Source organism: Salvelinus fontinalis, unplaced genomic scaffold, assembly GCF_029448725.1.
Source record: "Salvelinus fontinalis isolate EN_2023a unplaced genomic scaffold, ASM2944872v1 scaffold_0764, whole genome shotgun sequence".
Taxonomy (NCBI): Eukaryota; Metazoa; Chordata; class Actinopteri; order Salmoniformes; family Salmonidae; genus Salvelinus; species Salvelinus fontinalis.
This window is the reverse complement of record NW_026600973.1, coordinates 74,426-92,592: the sequence shown is the minus strand read 5'-3', so window position 1 is coordinate 92,592 and position 18,167 is coordinate 74,426. Positions and strand designations below refer to the sequence as shown.

The following is an 18,167-nucleotide window of genomic DNA, read 5'->3' as shown; positions in this document are numbered from 1 at the left end:
TGCTACGAACCGACATTTTTAGGATGCACAGAGCCTCGGCCAGTGCTGGCGCAAGAACTAACAAGTACACCAACAGTATAGCCTGACAAGACTAGACCCTCTTGGTTGCTCCTTGTGGCAAATCAACAAGGATGGGGAATTAGCTCAAATGGTAGAGTGCTTGCTTAGCATGCGAGAGGTAGTGGGATCATTGCCCACATTCTCAAAAATAACACATTATGTTGTGGATCCAAGAACCTTCCAGTTCACACTTCATGCAGCTTTGTCTAACAACAACCTACTGTCATGTAACAACGACAAGCAACTTTCATGTAACACTGATGTCACAATGTCGGATGAAAAAGAATGACCTCACTAACTTTCAGAGGAGCAGTAGGCACACACAGTTGATGACCACAAACAAAGCTGTGGGAAGTTTCCTTGAAGCCAAAGCAGAGGATAAAGATAGAACTGGCGTTATTAGCACCACGCTCTAACCAACTGAGCTAACCGGCCGCTTGCTACGAAGCGACATTTTTAGGATGCACAGAGCCTCGGCCAGTGCTGGCGCAAGAACTAACAAGTACACCAACAGTATAGCCTGACAAGACTAGACCCTCTTGGTTGCTGCTTGTGGCAAATTAACAAGGATGGGGAATTAGCTCAAATGGTAGAGTGCTTGCTTAGCATGCGAGAGGTAGTGGGATCGATGCCCACATTCTCCAAAATAACACATTTTGTTGTGGATCCAAGAACGTTCCAGTTCACACTTCATGCAGCTTTGTCTAACAACAACCAACTGTCATGTAACAATGAAAAGCAACTTTCATGTAACACTGATGTCACAATGTCGGATGTAAAAGAATGACACGACTAACTTTCCGAGGAGCTGTAGGCACACACAATTGATGCCCACAAAAAAAGCTGTGCGAAGTTTCCTTGTAGGCAAAGCAGAGGATAAAGATTGAACGACAACTAATGCCGAAACCCGGGATCGAACCAGGGACCTTTAGATCTTCAGTCTAACGCTCTCCCAACTGAGCTATTTCGGCACTTCACTAATATTAATTATGTGGCACACTTGACCATACACATGCAAGTGACTCCTGATTTTGACACTCAAAATGTACCTCATGGCCAGTACGGGGATCGAACCCACGACCTTGGCGTTATTAGCACCAAGCTCTAACCAACTGAGCTAACCGGCCGCTTGCTACGAACCGACATTTTTAGGATGCACAGAGCCTCGGCCAGTGCTGGCGCAAGAACTAACAAGTACACCAACAGTATAGCCTGACAAGACTAGACCCTCTTGGTTGCTCCTTGTGGCAAATCAACAAGGATGGGGAATTAGCTCAAATGGTAGAGTGCTTGCTTAGCATGCGAGAGGTAGTGGGATCATTGCCCACATTCTCAAAAATAACACATTATGTTGTGGATCCAAGAACCTTCCAGTTCACACTTCATGCAGCTTTGTCTAACAACAACCTACTGTCATGTAACAACGACAAGCAACTTTCATGTAACACTGATGTCACAATGTCGGATGTAAAAGAATGACCTCACTAACTTTCAGAGGAGCAGTAGGCACACACAATTGATGCCCACAAAAAAAGCTGTGCGAAGTTTCCTTGTAGGCAACGCAGAGGATAAAGATTGAACGACAACTAATGCCGAAACCCGGGATCGAACCAGGGACCTTTAGATCTTCAGTCTAACGCTCTCCCAACTGAGCTATTTCGGCACGTCACTAATATTAATTATGTGGCACACTTGACCATACACATGCAAGTGACTCCTGATTTTGACACTCAAAATGTACCTCATGGCCAGTACGGGGATCGAACCCACGACCTTGGCGTTATTAGCACCACGCTCTAACCAACTGAGCTAACCGGCCGCTTGCTACGAAGCGACATTTTTAGGATGCACAGAGCCTCGGCCAGTGCTGGCGCAAGAACTAACAAGTACACCAACAGTATAGCCTGACAAGACTAGACCCTCTTGGTTGCTGCTTGTGGCAAATTAACAAGGATGGGGAATTAGCTCAAATGGTAGAGTGCTTGCTTAGCATGCGAGAGGTAGTGGGATCGATGCCCACATTCTCCAAAATAACACATTTTGTTGTGGATCCAAGAACGTTCCAGTTCACACTTCATGCAGCTTTGTCTAACAACAACCAACTGTCATGTAACAATGAAAAGCAACTTTCATGTAACACTGATGTCACAATGTCGGATGTAAAAGAATGACACGACTAACTTTCCGAGGAGCTGTAGGCACACACAATTGATGCCCACAAAAAAAGCTGTGCGAAGTTTCCTTGTAGGCAAAGCAGAGGATAAAGATTGAACGACAACTAATGCCGAAACCCGGGATCGAACCAGGGACCTTTAGATCTTCAGTCTAACGCTCTCCCAACTGAGCTATTTCGGCACGTCACTAATATTAATTATGTGGCACACTTGACCATACACATGCAAGTGACTCCTGATTTTGACACTCAAAATGTACCTCATGGCCAGTACGGGGATCGAACCCACGACCTTGGCGTTATTAGCACCACGCTCTAACCAACTGAGCTAACCGGCCGCTTGCTACGAACCGACATTTTTAGGATGCACAGAGCCTCGGCCAGTGCTGGCGCAAGAACTAACAAGTACACCAACAGTATAGCCTGACAAGACTAGACCCTCTTGGTTGCTCCTTGTGGCAAATCAACAAGGATGGGGAATTAGCTCAAATGGTAGAGTGCTTGCTTAGCATGCGAGAGGTAGTGGGATCATTGCCCACATTCTCAAAAATAACACATTATGTTGTGGATCCAAGAACCTTCCAGTTCACACTTCATGCAGCTTTGTCTAACAACAACCTACTGTCATGTAACAACGACAAGCAACTTTCATGTAACACTGATGTCACAATGTCGGATGAAAAAGAATGACCTCACTAACTTTCAGAGGAGCAGTAGGCACACACAGTTGATGACCACAAACAAAGCTGTGGGAAGTTTCCTTGAAGCCAAAGCAGAGGATAAAGATAGAACTGGCGTTATTAGCACCACGCTCTAACCAACTGAGCTAACCGGCCGCTTGCTACGAAGCGACATTTTTAGGATGCACAGAGCCTCGGCCAGTGCTGGCGCAAGAACTAACAAGTACACCAACAGTATAGCCTGACAAGACTAGACCCTCTTGGTTGCTGCTTGTGGCAAATTAACAAGGATGGGGAATTAGCTCAAATGGTAGAGTGCTTGCTTAGCATGCGAGAGGTAGTGGGATCGATGCCCACATTCTCCAAAATAACACATTTTGTTGTGGATCCAAGAACGTTCCAGTTCACACTTCATGCAGCTTTGTCTAACAACAACCAACTGTCATGTAACAATGAAAAGCAACTTTCATGTAACACTGATGTCACAATGTCGGATGTAAAAGAATGACACGACTAACTTTCCGAGGAGCTGTAGGCACACACAATTGATGCCCACAAAAAAAGCTGTGCGAAGTTTCCTTGTAGGCAAAGCAGAGGATAAAGATTGAACGACAACTAATGCCGAAACCCGGGATCGAACCAGGGACCTTTAGATCTTCAGTCTAACGCTCTCCCAACTGAGCTATTTCGGCACGTCACTAATATTAATTATGTGGCACACTTGACCATACACATGCAAGTGACTCCTGATTTTGACACTCAAAATGTACCTCATGGCCAGTACGGGGATCGAACCCACGACCTTGGCGTTATTAGCACCACGCTCTAACCAACTGAGCTAACCGGCCGCTTGCTACGAAGCGACATTTTTAGGATGCACAGAGCCTCGGCCAGTGCTGGCGCAAGAACTAACAAGTACACCAACAGTATAGCCTGACAAGACTAGACCCTCTTGGTTGCTGCTTGTGGCAAATTAACAAGGATGGGGAATTAGCTCAAATGGTAGAGTGCTTGCTTAGCATGCGAGAGGTAGTGGGATCGATGCCCACATTCTCCAAAATAACACATTTTGTTGTGGATCCAAGAACGTTCCAGTTCACACTTCATGCAGCTTTGTCTAACAACAACCAACTGTCATGTAACAATGAAAAGCAACTTTCATGTAACACTGATGTCACAATGTCGGATGTAAAAGAATGACACGACTAACTTTCCGAGGAGCTGTAGGCACACACAATTGATGCCCACAAAAAAAGCTGTGCGAAGTTTCCTTGTAGGCAAAGCAGAGGATAAAGATTGAACGACAACTAATGCCGAAACCCGGGATCGAACCAGGGACCTTTAGATCTTCAGTCTAACGCTCTCCCAACTGAGCTATTTCGGCACGTCACTAATATTAATTATGTGGCACACTTGACCATACACATGCAAGTGACTCCTGATTTTGACACTCAAAATGTACCTCATGGCCAGTACGGGGATCGAACCCACGACCTTGGCGTTATTAGCACCACGCTCTAACCAACTGAGCTAACCGGCCGCTTGCTACGAACCGACATTTTTAGGATGCACAGAGCCTCGGCCAGTGCTGGCGCAAGAACTAACAAGTACACCAACAGTATAGCCTGACAAGACTAGACCCTCTTGGTTGCTCCTTGTGGCAAATCAACAAGGATGGGGAATTAGCTCAAATGGTAGAGTGCTTGCTTAGCATGCGAGAGGTAGTGGGATCATTGCCCACATTCTCAAAAATAACACATTATGTTGTGGATCCAAGAACGTTCCAGTTCACACTTCATGCAGCTTTGTCTAACAACAACCAACTGTCATGTAACAACGACAAGCAACTTTCATGTAACACTGATGTCACAATGTCGGATGAAAAAGAATGACCTCACTAACTTTCAGAGGAGCAGTAGGCACACACAGTTGATGACCACAAACAAAGCTGTGGGAAGTTTCCTTGAAGCCAAAGCAGAGGATAAAGATAGAACTGGCGTTATTAGCACCACGCTCTAACCAACTGAGCTAACCGGCCGCTTGCTACGAAGCGACATTTTTAGGATGCACAGAGCCTCGGCCAGTGCTGGCGCAAGAACTAACAAGTACACCAACAGTATAGCCTGACAAGACTAGACCCTCTTGGTTGCTGCTTGTGGCAAATTAACAAGGATGGGGAATTAGCTCAAATGGTAGAGTGCTTGCTTAGCATGCGAGAGGTAGTGGGATCGATGCCCACATTCTCCAAAATAACACATTTTGTTGTGGATCCAAGAACGTTCCAGTTCACACTTCATGCAGCTTTGTCTAACAACAACCAACTGTCATGTAACAATGAAAAGCAACTTTCATGTAACACTGATGTCACAATGTCGGATGTAAAAGAATGACACGACTAACTTTCCGAGGAGCTGTAGGCACACACAATTGATGCCCACAAAAAAAGCTGTGCGAAGTTTCCTTGTAGGCAAAGCAGAGGATAAAGATTGAACGACAACTAATGCCGAAACCCGGGATCGAACCAGGGACCTTTAGATCTTCAGTCTAACGCTCTCCCAACTGAGCTATTTCGGCACGTCACTAATATTAATTATGTGGCACACTTGACCATACACATGCAAGTGACTCCTGATTTTGACACTCAAAATGTACCTCATGGCCAGTACGGGGATCGAACCCACGACCTTGGCGTTATTAGCACCACGCTCTAACCAACTGAGCTAACCGGCCGCTTGCTACGAACCGACATTTTTAGGATGCACAGAGCCTCGGCCAGTGCTGGCGCAAGAACTAACAAGTACACCAACAGTATAGCCTGACAAGACTAGACCCTCTTGGTTGCTCCTTGTGGCAAATCAACAAGGATGGGGAATTAGCTCAAATGGTAGAGTGCTTGCTTAGCATGCGAGAGGTAGTGGGATCATTGCCCACATTCTCAAAAATAACACATTATGTTGTGGATCCAAGAACCTTCCAGTTCACACTTCATGCAGCTTTGTCTAACAACAACCTACTGTCATGTAACAACGACAAGCAACTTTCATGTAACACTGATGTCACAATGTCGGATGAAAAAGAATGACCTCACTAACTTTCAGAGGAGCAGTAGGCACACACAGTTGATGACCACAAACAAAGCTGTGGGAAGTTTCCTTGAAGCCAAAGCAGAGGATAAAGATAGAACTGGCGTTATTAGCACCACGCTCTAACCAACTGAGCTAACCGGCCGCTTGCTACGAAGCGACATTTTTAGGATGCACAGAGCCTCGGCCAGTGCTGGCGCAAGAACTAACAAGTACACCAACAGTATAGCCTGACAAGACTAGACCCTCTTGGTTGCTGCTTGTGGCAAATTAACAAGGATGGGGAATTAGCTCAAATGGTAGAGTGCTTGCTTAGCATGCGAGAGGTAGTGGGATCGATGCCCACATTCTCCAAAATAACACATTTTGTTGTGGATCCAAGAACGTTCCAGTTCACACTTCATGCAGCTTTGTCTAACAACAACCAACTGTCATGTAACAATGAAAAGCAACTTTCATGTAACACTGATGTCACAATGTCGGATGTAAAAGAATGACACGACTAACTTTCCGAGGAGCTGTAGGCACACACAATTGATGCCCACAAAAAAAGCTGTGCGAAGTTTCCTTGTAGGCAAAGCAGAGGATAAAGATTGAACGACAACTAATGCCGATACCCGGGATCGAACCAGGGACCTTTAGATCTTCAGTCTAACGCTCTCCCAACTGAGCTATTTCTGCACGTCACTAATATTAATTATGTGGCACACTTGACCATACACATGCAAGTGACTCCTGATTTTGACACTCAAAATGTACCTCATGGCCAGTACGGGGATCGAACCCACGACCTTGGCGTTATTAGCACCACGCTCTAACCAACTGAGCTAACCGGCCGCTTGCTACGAACCGACATTTTTAGGATGCACAGAGCCTCGGCCAGTGCTGGCGCAAGAACTAACAAGTACACCAACAGTATAGCCTGACAAGACTAGACCCTCTTGGTTGCTCCTTGTGGCAAATCAACAAGGATGGGGAATTAGCTCAAATGGTAGAGTGCTTGCTTAGCATGCGAGAGGTAGTGGGATCATTGCCCACATTCTCAAAAATAACACATTATGTTGTGGATCCAAGAACCTTCCAGTTCACACTTCATGCAGCTTTGTCTAACAACAACCTACTGTCATGTAACAACGACAAGCAACTTTCATGTAACACTGATGTCACAATGTCGGATGAAAAAGAATGACCTCACTAACTTTCAGAGGAGCAGTAGGCACACACAGTTGATGACCACAAACAAAGCTGTGGGAAGTTTCCTTGAAGCCAAAGCAGAGGATAAAGATAGAACTGGCGTTATTAGCACCACGCTCTAACCAACTGAGCTAACCGGCCGCTTGCTACGAAGCGACATTTTTAGGATGCACAGAGCCTCGGCCAGTGCTGGCGCAAGAACTAACAAGTACACCAACAGTATAGCCTGACAAGACTAGACCCTCTTGGTTGCTGCTTGTGGCAAATTAACAAGGATGGGGAATTAGCTCAAATGGTAGAGTGCTTGCTTAGCATGCGAGAGGTAGTGGGATCGATGCCCACATTCTCCAAAATAACACATTTTGTTGTGGATCCAAGAACGTTCCAGTTCACACTTCATGCAGCTTTGTCTAACAACAACCAACTGTCATGTAACAATGAAAAGCAACTTTCATGTAACACTGATGTCACAATGTCGGATGTAAAAGAATGACACGACTAACTTTCCGAGGAGCTGTAGGCACACACAATTGATGCCCACAAAAAAAGCTGTGCGAAGTTTCCTTGTAGGCAAAGCAGAGGATAAAGATTGAACGACAACTAATGCCGAAACCCGGGATCGAACCAGGGACCTTTAGATCTTCAGTCTAACGCTCTCCCAACTGAGCTATTTCGGCACGTCACTAATATTAATTATGTGGCACACTTGACCATACACATGCAAGTGACTCCTGATTTTGACACTCAAAATGTACCTCATGGCCAGTACGGGGATCGAACCCACGACCTTGGCGTTATTAGCACCACGCTCTAACCAACTGAGCTAACCGGCCGCTTGCTACGAACCGACATTTTTAGGATGCACAGAGCCTCGGCCAGTGCTGGCGCAAGAACTAACAAGTACACCAACAGTATAGCCTGACAAGACTAGACCCTCTTGGTTGCTCCTTGTGGCAAATCAACAAGGATGGGGAATTAGCTCAAATGGTAGAGTGCTTGCTTAGCATGCGAGAGGTAGTGGGATCATTGCCCACATTCTCAAAAATAACACATTATGTTGTGGATCCAAGAACCTTCCAGTTCACACTTCATGCAGCTTTGTCTAACAACAACCTACTGTCATGTAACAACGACAAGCAACTTTCATGTAACACTGATGTCACAATGTCGGATGAAAAAGAATGACCTCACTAACTTTCAGAGGAGCAGTAGGCACACACAGTTGATGACCACAAACAAAGCTGTGGGAAGTTTCCTTGAAGCCAAAGCAGAGGATAAAGATAGAACTGGCGTTATTAGCACCACGCTCTAACCAACTGAGCTAACCGGCCGCTTGCTACGAAGCGACATTTTTAGGATGCACAGAGCCTCGGCCAGTGCTGGCGCAAGAACTAACAAGTACACCAACAGTATAGCCTGACAAGACTAGACCCTCTTGGTTGCTGCTTGTGGCAAATTAACAAGGATGGGGAATTAGCTCAAATGGTAGAGTGCTTGCTTAGCATGCGAGAGGTAGTGGGATCGATGCCCACATTCTCCAAAATAACACATTTTGTTGTGGATCCAAGAACGTTCCAGTTCACACTTCATGCAGCTTTGTCTAACAACAACCAACTGTCATGTAACAATGAAAAGCAACTTTCATGTAACACTGATGTCACAATGTCGGATGTAAAAGAATGACACGACTAACTTTCCGAGGAGCTGTAGGCACACACAATTGATGCCCACAAAAAAAGCTGTGCGAAGTTTCCTTGTAGGCAAAGCAGAGGATAAAGATTGAACGACAACTAATGCCGATACCCGGGATCGAACCAGGGACCTTTAGATCTTCAGTCTAACGCTCTCCCAACTGAGCTATTTCTGCACGTCACTAATATTAATTATGTGGCACACTTGACCATACACATGCAAGTGACTCCTGATTTTGACACTCAAAATGTACCTCATGGCCAGTACGGGGATCGAACCCACGACCTTGGCGTTATTAGCACCACGCTCTAACCAACTGAGCTAACCGGCCGCTTGCTACGAACCGACATTTTTAGGATGCACAGAGCCTCGGCCAGTGCTGGCGCAAGAACTAACAAGTACACCAACAGTATAGCCTGACAAGACTAGACCCTCTTGGTTGCTCCTTGTGGCAAATCAACAAGGATGGGGAATTAGCTCAAATGGTAGAGTGCTTGCTTAGCATGCGAGAGGTAGTGGGATCATTGCCCACATTCTCAAAAATAACACATTATGTTGTGGATCCAAGAACCTTCCAGTTCACACTTCATGCAGCTTTGTCTAACAACAACCTACTGTCATGTAACAACGACAAGCAACTTTCATGTAACACTGATGTCACAATGTCGGATGAAAAAGAATGACCTCACTAACTTTCAGAGGAGCAGTAGGCACACACAGTTGATGACCACAAACAAAGCTGTGGGAAGTTTCCTTGAAGCCAAAGCAGAGGATAAAGATAGAACTGGCGTTATTAGCACCACGCTCTAACCAACTGAGCTAACCGGCCGCTTGCTACGAAGCGACATTTTTAGGATGCACAGAGCCTCGGCCAGTGCTGGCGCAAGAACTAACAAGTACACCAACAGTATAGCCTGACAAGACTAGACCCTCTTGGTTGCTGCTTGTGGCAAATTAACAAGGATGGGGAATTAGCTCAAATGGTAGAGTGCTTGCTTAGCATGCGAGAGGTAGTGGGATCGATGCCCACATTCTCCAAAATAACACATTTTGTTGTGGATCCAAGAACGTTCCAGTTCACACTTCATGCAGCTTTGTCTAACAACAACCAACTGTCATGTAACAATGAAAAGCAACTTTCATGTAACACTGATGTCACAATGTCGGATGTAAAAGAATGACACGACTAACTTTCCGAGGAGCTGTAGGCACACACAATTGATGCCCACAAAAAAAGCTGTGCGAAGTTTCCTTGTAGGCAAAGCAGAGGATAAAGATTGAACGACAACTAATGCCGAAACCCGGGATCGAACCAGGGACCTTTAGATCTTCAGTCTAACGCTCTCCCAACTGAGCTATTTCGGCACTTCACTAATATTAATTATGTGGCACACTTGACCATACACATGCAAGTGACTCCTGATTTTGACACTCAAAATGTACCTCATGGCCAGTACGGGGATCGAACCCACGACCTTGGCGTTATTAGCACCAAGCTCTAACCAACTGAGCTAACCGGCCGCTTGCTACGAACCGACATTTTTAGGATGCACAGAGCCTCGGCCAGTGCTGGCGCAAGAACTAACAAGTACACCAACAGTATAGCCTGACAAGACTAGACCCTCTTGGTTGCTCCTTGTGGCAAATCAACAAGGATGGGGAATTAGCTCAAATGGTAGAGTGCTTGCTTAGCATGCGAGAGGTAGTGGGATCATTGCCCACATTCTCAAAAATAACACATTATGTTGTGGATCCAAGAACCTTCCAGTTCACACTTCATGCAGCTTTGTCTAACAACAACCTACTGTCATGTAACAACGACAAGCAACTTTCATGTAACACTGATGTCACAATGTCGGATGTAAAAGAATGACCTCACTAACTTTCAGAGGAGCAGTAGGCACACACAATTGATGCCCACAAAAAAAGCTGTGCGAAGTTTCCTTGTAGGCAACGCAGAGGATAAAGATTGAACGACAACTAATGCCGAAACCCGGGATCGAACCAGGGACCTTTAGATCTTCAGTCTAACGCTCTCCCAACTGAGCTATTTCGGCACGTCACTAATATTAATTATGTGGCACACTTGACCATACACATGCAAGTGACTCCTGATTTTGACACTCAAAATGTACCTCATGGCCAGTACGGGGATCGAACCCACGACCTTGGCGTTATTAGCACCACGCTCTAACCAACTGAGCTAACCGGCCGCTTGCTACGAACCGACATTTTTAGGATGCACAGAGCCTCGGCCAGTGCTGGCGCAAGAACTAACAAGTACACCAACAGTATAGCCTGACAAGACTAGACCCTCTTGGTTGCTGCTTGTGGCAAATTAACAAGGATGGGGAATTAGCTCAAATGGTAGAGTGCTTGCTTAGCATGCGAGAGGTAGTGGGATCGATGCCCACATTCTCCAAAATAACACATTTTGTTGTGGATCCAAGAACGTTCCAGTTCACACTTCATGCAGCTTTGTCTAACAACAACCAACTGTCATGTAACAATGAAAAGCAACTTTCATGTAACACTGATGTCACAATGTCGGATGTAAAAGAATGACACGACTAACTTTCCGAGGAGCTGTAGGCACACACAATTGATGCCCACAAAAAAAGCTGTGCGAAGTTTCCTTGTAGGCAAAGCAGAGGATAAAGATTGAACGACAACTAATGCCGAAACCCGGGATCGAACCAGGGACCTTTAGATCTTCAGTCTAACGCTCTCCCAACTGAGCTATTTCGGCACGTCACTAATATTAATTATGTGGCACACTTGACCATACACATGCAAGTGACTCCTGATTTTGACACTCAAAATGTACCTCATGGCCAGTACGGGGATCGAACCCACGACCTTGGCGTTATTAGCACCACGCTCTAACCAACTGAGCTAACCGGCCGCTTGCTACGAAGTGACATTTTTAGGATGCACAGAGCCTCGGCCAGTGCTGGCGCAAGAACTAACAAGTACACCAACAGTATAGCCTGACAAGACTAGACCCTCTTGGTTGCTCCTTGTGGCAAATCAACAAGGATGGGGAATTAGCTCAAATGGTAGAGTGCTTGCTTAGCATGCGAGAGGTAGTGGGATCATTGCCCACATTCTCAAAAATAACACATTATGTTGTGGATCCAAGAACCTTCCAGTTCACACTTCATGCAGCTTTGTCTAACAACAACCTACTGTCATGTAACAACGACAAGCAACTTTCATGTAACACTGATGTCACAATGTCGGATGAAAAAGAATGACCTCACTAACTTTCAGAGGAGCAGTAGGCACACACAGTTGATGACCACAAACAAAGCTGTGGGAAGTTTCCTTGAAGCCAAAGCAGAGGATAAAGATAGAACTGGCGTTATTAGCACCACGCTCTAACCAACTGAGCTAACCGGCCACTTGCTACGAAGCGACATTTTTAGGATGCACAGAGCCTCGGCCAGTGCTGGCGCAAGAACTAACAAGTACACCAACAGTATAGCCTGACAAGACTAGACCCTCTTGGTTGCTGCTTGTGGCAAATTAACAAGGATGGGGAATTAGCTCAAATGGTAGAGTGCTTGCTTAGCATGCGAGAGGTAGTGGGATTGATGCCCACATTCTCCAAAATAACACATTTTGTTGTGGATCCAAGAACGTTCCAGTTCACACTTCATGCAGCTTTGTCTAACAACAACCAACTGTCATGTAACAATGAAAAGCAACTTTCATGTAACACTGATGTCACAATGTCGGATGTAAAAGAATGACACGACTAACTTTCCGAGGAGCTGTAGGCACACACAATTGATGCCCACAAAAAAAGCTGTGCGAAGTTTCCTTGTAGGCAAAGCAGAGGATAAAGATTGAACGACAACTAATGCCGAAACCCGGGATCGAACCAGGGACCTTTAGATCTTCAGTCTAACGCTCTCCCAACTGAGCTATTTCGGCACGTCACTAATATTAATTATGTGGCACACTTGACCATACACATGCAAGTGACTCCTGATTTTGACACTCAAAATGTACCTCACGGCCAGTACGGGGATCGAACCCACGACCTTGGCGTTATTAGCACCACGCTCTAACCAACTGAGCTAACCGGCCGCTTGCTATGAACTGACATTTTTAGGATGCACAGAGCCTCGGCCAGTGCTGGCGCAAGAACTAACAAGTACACCAACAGTATAGCCTGACAAGACTAGACCCTCTTGGTTGCTCCTTGTGGCAAATCAACAAGGATGGGGAATTAGCTCAAATGGTAGAGTGCTTGCTTAGCATGCGAGAGGTAGTGGGATCATTGCCCACATTCTCAAAAATAACACATTATGTTGTGGATCCAAGAACCTTCCAGTTCACACTTCATGCAGCTTTGTCTAACAACAACCTACTGTCATGTAACAACGACAAGCAACTTTCATGTAACACTGATGTCACAATGTCGGATGAAAAAGAATGACCTCACTAACTTTCAGAGGAGCAGTAGGCACACACAGTTGATGACCACAAACAAAGCTGTGGGAAGTTTCCTTGAAGCCAAAGCAGAGGATAAAGATAGAACTGGCGTTATTAGCACCACGCTCTAACCAACTGAGCTAACCGGCCACTTGCTACGAAGCGACATTTTTAGGATGCACAGAGCCTCGGCCAGTGCTGGCGCAAGAACTAACAAGTACACCAACAGTATAGCCTGACAAGACTAGACCCTCTTGGTTGCTGCTTGTGGCAAATTAACAAGGATGGGGAATTAGCTCAAATGGTAGAGTGCTTGCTTAGCATGCGAGAGGTAGTGGGATCGATGCCCACATTCTCCAAAATAACACATTTTGTTGTGGATCCAAGAACGTTCCAGTTCACACTTCATGCAGCTTTGTCTAACAACAACCAACTGTCATGTAACAATGAAAAGCAACTTTCATGTAACACTGATGTCACAATGTCGGATGTAAAAGAATGACACGACTAACTTTCCGAGGAGCTGTAGGCACACACAATTGATGCCCACAAAAAAAGCTGTGCGAAGTTTCCTTGTAGGCAAAGCAGAGGATAAAGATTGAACGACAACTAATGCCGAAACCCGGGATCGAACCAGGAACCTTTAGATCTTCAGTCTAACGCTCTCCCAACTGAGCTATTTCGGCACGTCACTAATATTAATTATGTGGCACACTTGACCATACACATGCAAGTGACTCCTGATTTTGACACTCAAAATGTACCTCATGGCCAGTACGGGGATCGAACCCACGACCTTGGCGTTATTAGCACCACGCTCTAACCAACTGAGCTAACCGGCCGCTTGCTACGAACCGACATTTTTAGGATGCACAGAGCCTCGGCCAGTGCTGGCGCAAGAACTAACAAGTACACCAACAGTATAGCCTGACAAGACTAGACCCTCTTGGTTGCTCCTTGTGGCAAATCAACAAGGATGGGGAATTAGCTCAAATGGTAGAGTGCTTGCTTAGCATGCGAGAGGTAGTGGGATCATTGCCCACATTCTCAAAAATAACACATTATGTTGTGGATCCAAGAACCTTCCAGTTCACACTTCATGCAGCTTTGTCTAACAACAACCTACTGTCATGTAACAACGACAAGCAACTTTCATGTAACACTGATGTCACAATGTCGGATGAAAAAGAATGACCTCACTAACTTTCAGAGGAGCAGTAGGCACACACAGTTGATGACCACAAACAAAGCTGTGGGAAGTTTCCTTGAAGCCAAAGCAGAGGATAAAGATAGAACTGGCGTTATTAGCACCACGCTCTAACCAACTGAGCTAACCGGCCACTTGCTACGAAGCGACATTTTTAGGATGCACAGAGCCTCGGCCAGTGCTGGCGCAAGAACTAACAAGTACACCAACAGTATAGCCTGACAAGACTAGACCCTCTTGGTTGCTGCTTGTGGCAAATTAACAAGGATGGGGAATTAGCTCAAATGGTAGAGTGCTTGCTTAGCATGCGAGAGGTAGTGGGATCGATGCCCACATTCTCCAAAATAACACATTTTGTTGTGGATCCAAGAACGTTCCAGTTCACACTTCATGCAGCTTTGTCTAACAACAACCAACTGTCATGTAACAATGAAAAGCAACTTTCATGTAACACTGATGTCACAATGTCGGATGTAAAAGAATGACACGACTAACTTTCCGAGGAGCTGTAGGCACACACAATTGATGCCCACAAAAAAAGCTGTGCGAAGTTTCCTTGTAGGCAAAGCAGAGGATAAAGATTGAACGACAACTAATGCCGAAACCCGGGATCGAACCAGGAACCTTTAGATCTTCAGTCTAACGCTCTCCCAACTGAGCTATTTCGGCACATCACTAATATTAATTATGTGGCACACTTGACCATACACATGCAAGTGACTCCTGATTTTGACACTCAAAATGTACCTCATGGCCAGTACGGGGATCGAACCCACGACCTTGGCGTTATTAGCACCACGCTCTAACCAACTGAGCTAACCGGCCGCTTGCTACGAACCGACATTTTTAGGATGCACAGAGCCTCGGCCAGTGCTGGCGCAAGAACTAACAAGTACACCAACAGTATAGCCTGACAAGACTAGACCCTCTTGGTTGCTCCTTGTGGCAAATCAACAAGGATGGGGAATTAGCTCAAATGGTAGAGTGCTTGCTTAGCATGCGAGAGGTAGTGGGATCATTGCCCACATTCTCAAAAATAACACATTATGTTGTGGATCCAAGAACCTTCCAGTTCACACTTCATGCAGCTTTGTCTAACAACAACCTACTGTCATGTAACAACGACAAGCAACTTTCATGTAACACTGATGTCACAATGTCGGATGAAAAAGAATGACCTCACTAACTTTCAGAGGAGCAGTAGGCACACACAGTTGATGACCACAAACAAAGCTGTGGGAAGTTTCCTTGAAGCCAAAGCAGAGGATAAAGATAGAACTGGCGTTATTAGCACCACGCTCTAACCAACTGAGCTAACCGGCCGCTTGCTACGAAGCGACATTTTTAGGATGCACAGAGCCTCGGCCAGTGCTGGCGCAAGAACTAACAAGTACACCAACAGTATAGCCTGACAAGACTAGACCCTCTTGGTTGCTGCTTGTGGCAAATTAACAAGGATGGGGAATTAGCTCAAATGGTAGAGTGCTTGCTTAGCATGCGAGAGGTAGTGGGATCGATGCCCACATTCTCCAAAATAACACATTTTGTTGTGGATCCAAGAACGTTCCAGTTCACACTTCATGCAGCTTTGTCTAACAACAACCAACTGTCATGTAACAATGAAAAGCAACTTTCATGTAACACTGATGTCACAATGTCGGATGTAAAAGAATGACACGACTAACTTTCCGAGGAGCTGTAGGCACACACAATTGATGCCCACAAAAAAAGCTGTGCGAAGTTTCCTTGTAGGCAAAGCAGAGGATAAAGATTGAACGACAACTAATGCCGAAACCCGGGATCGAACCAGGGAACTTTAGATCTTCAGTCTAACGCTCTCCCAACTGAGCTATTTCGTCACGTCACTAAAATTAATTATGTGGCACACTTGACCATACACATGCAAGTGACTCCTGATTTTGACACTCAAAATGTACCTCATGGCCAGTACGGGGATCGAACCCACGACCTTGGCGTTATTAGCACCACGCTCTAACCAACTGAGCTAACCGGCCGCTTGCTATGAACTGACATTTTTAGGATGCACAGAGCCTCGGCCAGTGCTGGCGCAAGAACTAACAAGTACACCAACAGTATAGCCTGACAAGACTAGACCCTCTTGGTTGCTCCTTGTGGCAAATCAACAAGGATGGGGAATTAGCTCAAATGGTAGAGTGCTTGCTTAGCATGCGAGAGGTAGTGGGATCATTGCCCACATTCTCAAAAATAACACATTATGTTGTGGATCCAAGAACCTTCCAGTTCACACTTCATGCAGCTTTGTCTAACAACAACCTACTGTCATGTAACAACGACAAGCAACTTTCATGTAACACTGATGTCACAATGTCGGATGAAAAAGAATGACCTCACTAACTTTCAGAGGAGCAGTAGGCACACACAGTTGATGACCACAAACAAAGCTGTGGGAAGTTTCCTTGAAGCCAAAGCAGAGGATAAAGATAGAACTGGCGTTATTAGCACCACGCTCTAACCAACTGAGCTAACCGGCCACTTGCTACGAAGCGACATTTTTAGGATGCACAGAGCCTCGGCCAGTGCTGGCGCAAGAACTAACAAGTACACCAACAGTATAGCCTGACAAGACTAGACCCTCTTGGTTGCTGCTTGTGGCAAATTAACAAGGATGGGGAATTAGCTCAAATGGTAGAGTGCTTGCTTAGCATGCGAGAGGTAGTGGGATTGATGCCCACATTCTCCAAAATAACACATTTTGTTGTGGATCCAAGAACGTTCCAGTTCACACTTCATGCAGCTTTGTCTAACAACAACCAACTGTCATGTAACAATGAAAAGCAACTTTCATGTAACACTGATGTCACAATGTCGGATGTAAAAGAATGACACGACTAACTTTCCGAGGAGCTGTAGGCACACACAATTGATGCCCACAAAAAAAGCTGTGCGAAGTTTCCTTGTAGGCAAAGCAGAGGATAAAGATTGAACGACAACTAATGCCGAAACCCGGGATCGAACCAGGGACCTTTAGATCTTCAGTCTAACGCTCTCCCAACTGAGCTATTTCGGCACGTCAATAATATTAATTATGTGGCACACTTGACCATACACATGCAAGTGACTCCTGATTTTGACACTCAAAATGTACCTCATGGCCAGTACGGGGATCGAACCCACGACCTTGGCGTTATTAGCACCACGCTCTAACCAACTGAGCTAACCGGCCGCTTGCTATGAACTGACATTTTTAGGATGCACAGAGCCTCGGCCAGTGCTGGCGCAAGAACTAACAAGTACACCAACAGTATAGCCTGACAAGACTAGACCCTCTTGGTTGCTCCTTGTGGCAAATCAACAAGGATGGGGAATTAGCTCAAATGGTAGAGTGCTTGCTTAGCATGCGAGAGGTAGTGGGATCATTGCCCACATTCTCAAAAATAACACATTATGTTGTGGATCCAAGAACCTTCCAGTTCACACTTCATGCAGCTTTGTCTAACAACAACCTACTGTCATGTAACAACGACAAGCAACTTTCATGTAACACTGATGTCACAATGTCGGATGAAAAAGAATGACCTCACTAACTTTCAGAGGAGCAGTAGGCACACACAGTTGATGACCACAAACAAAGCTGTGGGAAGTTTCCTTGAAGC

The 18,167-nt window shown here is 45.5% G+C and overlaps 31 non-coding genes across 31 annotated transcripts; all 31 read right to left on the bottom strand.

The window, feature by feature from the left end:
• Window positions 1–958: 958 nt before the first annotated feature.
• On the bottom strand, window positions 959–1,031 carry trnaf-gaa (transfer RNA phenylalanine (anticodon GAA)). The gene has a single exon. It is a non-coding gene; the product is annotated as a tRNA-Phe (tRNA).
• An 82-nt stretch (window positions 1,032–1,113) lies between these two features.
• On the bottom strand, window positions 1,114–1,187 carry trnai-aau (transfer RNA isoleucine (anticodon AAU)). Its single transcript has one exon. It is a non-coding gene; the product is annotated as a tRNA-Ile (tRNA).
• A 463-nt stretch (window positions 1,188–1,650) lies between these two features.
• trnaf-gaa (transfer RNA phenylalanine (anticodon GAA)) lies at window positions 1,651–1,723 on the bottom strand. Its single transcript has one exon. It is a non-coding gene; the product is annotated as a tRNA-Phe (tRNA).
• Window positions 1,724–1,805: 82 nt separating this feature from the next.
• On the bottom strand, window positions 1,806–1,879 carry trnai-aau (transfer RNA isoleucine (anticodon AAU)). Its single transcript has one exon. It is a non-coding gene; the product is annotated as a tRNA-Ile (tRNA).
• Window positions 1,880–2,342: 463 nt separating this feature from the next.
• Window positions 2,343–2,415, bottom strand: trnaf-gaa (transfer RNA phenylalanine (anticodon GAA)). Its single transcript has one exon. It is a non-coding gene; the product is annotated as a tRNA-Phe (tRNA).
• An 82-nt stretch (window positions 2,416–2,497) lies between these two features.
• trnai-aau (transfer RNA isoleucine (anticodon AAU)) lies at window positions 2,498–2,571 on the bottom strand. The gene has a single exon. It is a non-coding gene; the product is annotated as a tRNA-Ile (tRNA).
• Window positions 2,572–3,532: 961 nt separating this feature from the next.
• On the bottom strand, window positions 3,533–3,605 carry trnaf-gaa (transfer RNA phenylalanine (anticodon GAA)). Its single transcript has one exon. It is a non-coding gene; the product is annotated as a tRNA-Phe (tRNA).
• An 82-nt stretch (window positions 3,606–3,687) lies between these two features.
• On the bottom strand, window positions 3,688–3,761 carry trnai-aau (transfer RNA isoleucine (anticodon AAU)). The gene has a single exon. It is a non-coding gene; the product is annotated as a tRNA-Ile (tRNA).
• A 463-nt stretch (window positions 3,762–4,224) lies between these two features.
• Window positions 4,225–4,297, bottom strand: trnaf-gaa (transfer RNA phenylalanine (anticodon GAA)). The gene has a single exon. It is a non-coding gene; the product is annotated as a tRNA-Phe (tRNA).
• An 82-nt stretch (window positions 4,298–4,379) lies between these two features.
• Window positions 4,380–4,453, bottom strand: trnai-aau (transfer RNA isoleucine (anticodon AAU)). Its single transcript has one exon. It is a non-coding gene; the product is annotated as a tRNA-Ile (tRNA).
• Window positions 4,454–5,414: 961 nt separating this feature from the next.
• On the bottom strand, window positions 5,415–5,487 carry trnaf-gaa (transfer RNA phenylalanine (anticodon GAA)). Its single transcript has one exon. It is a non-coding gene; the product is annotated as a tRNA-Phe (tRNA).
• Window positions 5,488–5,569: 82 nt separating this feature from the next.
• On the bottom strand, window positions 5,570–5,643 carry trnai-aau (transfer RNA isoleucine (anticodon AAU)). The gene has a single exon. It is a non-coding gene; the product is annotated as a tRNA-Ile (tRNA).
• Window positions 5,644–6,759: 1,116 nt separating this feature from the next.
• Window positions 6,760–6,833, bottom strand: trnai-aau (transfer RNA isoleucine (anticodon AAU)). The gene has a single exon. It is a non-coding gene; the product is annotated as a tRNA-Ile (tRNA).
• Window positions 6,834–7,794: 961 nt separating this feature from the next.
• Window positions 7,795–7,867, bottom strand: trnaf-gaa (transfer RNA phenylalanine (anticodon GAA)). The gene has a single exon. It is a non-coding gene; the product is annotated as a tRNA-Phe (tRNA).
• An 82-nt stretch (window positions 7,868–7,949) lies between these two features.
• On the bottom strand, window positions 7,950–8,023 carry trnai-aau (transfer RNA isoleucine (anticodon AAU)). The gene has a single exon. It is a non-coding gene; the product is annotated as a tRNA-Ile (tRNA).
• Window positions 8,024–9,139: 1,116 nt separating this feature from the next.
• Window positions 9,140–9,213, bottom strand: trnai-aau (transfer RNA isoleucine (anticodon AAU)). The gene has a single exon. It is a non-coding gene; the product is annotated as a tRNA-Ile (tRNA).
• A 961-nt stretch (window positions 9,214–10,174) lies between these two features.
• trnaf-gaa (transfer RNA phenylalanine (anticodon GAA)) lies at window positions 10,175–10,247 on the bottom strand. The gene has a single exon. It is a non-coding gene; the product is annotated as a tRNA-Phe (tRNA).
• Window positions 10,248–10,329: 82 nt separating this feature from the next.
• Window positions 10,330–10,403, bottom strand: trnai-aau (transfer RNA isoleucine (anticodon AAU)). The gene has a single exon. It is a non-coding gene; the product is annotated as a tRNA-Ile (tRNA).
• A 463-nt stretch (window positions 10,404–10,866) lies between these two features.
• On the bottom strand, window positions 10,867–10,939 carry trnaf-gaa (transfer RNA phenylalanine (anticodon GAA)). Its single transcript has one exon. It is a non-coding gene; the product is annotated as a tRNA-Phe (tRNA).
• An 82-nt stretch (window positions 10,940–11,021) lies between these two features.
• Window positions 11,022–11,095, bottom strand: trnai-aau (transfer RNA isoleucine (anticodon AAU)). The gene has a single exon. It is a non-coding gene; the product is annotated as a tRNA-Ile (tRNA).
• Window positions 11,096–11,558: 463 nt separating this feature from the next.
• trnaf-gaa (transfer RNA phenylalanine (anticodon GAA)) lies at window positions 11,559–11,631 on the bottom strand. The gene has a single exon. It is a non-coding gene; the product is annotated as a tRNA-Phe (tRNA).
• Window positions 11,632–11,713: 82 nt separating this feature from the next.
• Window positions 11,714–11,787, bottom strand: trnai-aau (transfer RNA isoleucine (anticodon AAU)). Its single transcript has one exon. It is a non-coding gene; the product is annotated as a tRNA-Ile (tRNA).
• Window positions 11,788–12,748: 961 nt separating this feature from the next.
• Window positions 12,749–12,821, bottom strand: trnaf-gaa (transfer RNA phenylalanine (anticodon GAA)). The gene has a single exon. It is a non-coding gene; the product is annotated as a tRNA-Phe (tRNA).
• An 82-nt stretch (window positions 12,822–12,903) lies between these two features.
• On the bottom strand, window positions 12,904–12,977 carry trnai-aau (transfer RNA isoleucine (anticodon AAU)). The gene has a single exon. It is a non-coding gene; the product is annotated as a tRNA-Ile (tRNA).
• A 961-nt stretch (window positions 12,978–13,938) lies between these two features.
• trnaf-gaa (transfer RNA phenylalanine (anticodon GAA)) lies at window positions 13,939–14,011 on the bottom strand. Its single transcript has one exon. It is a non-coding gene; the product is annotated as a tRNA-Phe (tRNA).
• Window positions 14,012–14,093: 82 nt separating this feature from the next.
• On the bottom strand, window positions 14,094–14,167 carry trnai-aau (transfer RNA isoleucine (anticodon AAU)). Its single transcript has one exon. It is a non-coding gene; the product is annotated as a tRNA-Ile (tRNA).
• Window positions 14,168–15,128: 961 nt separating this feature from the next.
• On the bottom strand, window positions 15,129–15,201 carry trnaf-gaa (transfer RNA phenylalanine (anticodon GAA)). The gene has a single exon. It is a non-coding gene; the product is annotated as a tRNA-Phe (tRNA).
• Window positions 15,202–15,283: 82 nt separating this feature from the next.
• Window positions 15,284–15,357, bottom strand: trnai-aau (transfer RNA isoleucine (anticodon AAU)). Its single transcript has one exon. It is a non-coding gene; the product is annotated as a tRNA-Ile (tRNA).
• Window positions 15,358–16,473: 1,116 nt separating this feature from the next.
• Window positions 16,474–16,547, bottom strand: trnai-aau (transfer RNA isoleucine (anticodon AAU)). The gene has a single exon. It is a non-coding gene; the product is annotated as a tRNA-Ile (tRNA).
• Window positions 16,548–17,508: 961 nt separating this feature from the next.
• trnaf-gaa (transfer RNA phenylalanine (anticodon GAA)) lies at window positions 17,509–17,581 on the bottom strand. Its single transcript has one exon. It is a non-coding gene; the product is annotated as a tRNA-Phe (tRNA).
• Window positions 17,582–17,663: 82 nt separating this feature from the next.
• trnai-aau (transfer RNA isoleucine (anticodon AAU)) lies at window positions 17,664–17,737 on the bottom strand. The gene has a single exon. It is a non-coding gene; the product is annotated as a tRNA-Ile (tRNA).
• Between the last annotated feature and the right edge of the window lie 430 nt (window positions 17,738–18,167).